At 33.1% G+C, this 771-nt stretch overlaps 1 protein-coding gene across 2 annotated transcripts in view; it reads left to right on the forward strand.

Annotated features, from left to right (window-relative positions):
- LOC106874184 (glyoxylate reductase/hydroxypyruvate reductase) overlaps nucleotides 1–771 on the forward strand; it is a 31,007-nt gene that overhangs the window by 14,712 nt on the left and 15,524 nt on the right. The gene's annotated exons all lie outside the window — the stretch shown is intronic.

Raw genomic sequence — 771 nt, forward strand, 5'->3', positions numbered from 1 at the left:
CCCTAACCCTAACCCTAACCCTAACTCTAACCCTAACCCTAACTCTAACCCTAACCCTAGGGTTAGAGTTAGGGTTAGGGTTAGGGTTAAAGCAAATTTAAAATGAAAAAAGCAAATAAAACGAAGAATCGTTTGTTTATGTAGTCGGCACTTAATGTATATCGACTGAATGGACGTCAGTGATTGGTTGAAATTATCGAAATAAGACAATTTTTTACATGAAATAAATTCGAATACAAAAATATTTTTCTGTTCTATAACACAAAATAGATAAGTATACGAAGTTTGAAAGTCTTTCCGTACCAAAAACACTACGTAAAACATTAATGAAAAATGTGGCCCCCGTTTTAAAAAAGATCCTAATAATTTACATGGAAGGTTATTGTTTTCGCAGCGACAACGATCTTCTTATGACGTACCAGTTAAAAGCAAGCTTTTGTACTTCTTGCAGGAATGGTAAGCCAGGTGTCATTCTCAAATAATTTTCAGTTCCTTTCGTCATCATCATCATCATTTTATTCTTCTTATTATGGCTTTACGTTCTGAGTTCAAATTCTGCCGTGGTCGACTTTGCCATTCATCTTTTCGGGGTCGATGAAATAAGTACCAGTTACGCACTGGGTTCGATGTAATCGACTTATCCCCCCCACCAAATTGCTAGCCTTGTGCCCCACCCCCAAATTTGAAACCATAATTATTATTATTATTATTATTATTATTATTATTATTATTATTATTATTATTATTATTATTATTATTATTATTATTATT

The sequence above is a fragment of the Octopus bimaculoides genome, chromosome 12 (genome assembly GCF_001194135.2).
Source record: "Octopus bimaculoides isolate UCB-OBI-ISO-001 chromosome 12, ASM119413v2, whole genome shotgun sequence".
In the NCBI taxonomy this organism is placed as follows: Eukaryota; Metazoa; Mollusca; class Cephalopoda; order Octopoda; family Octopodidae; genus Octopus; species Octopus bimaculoides.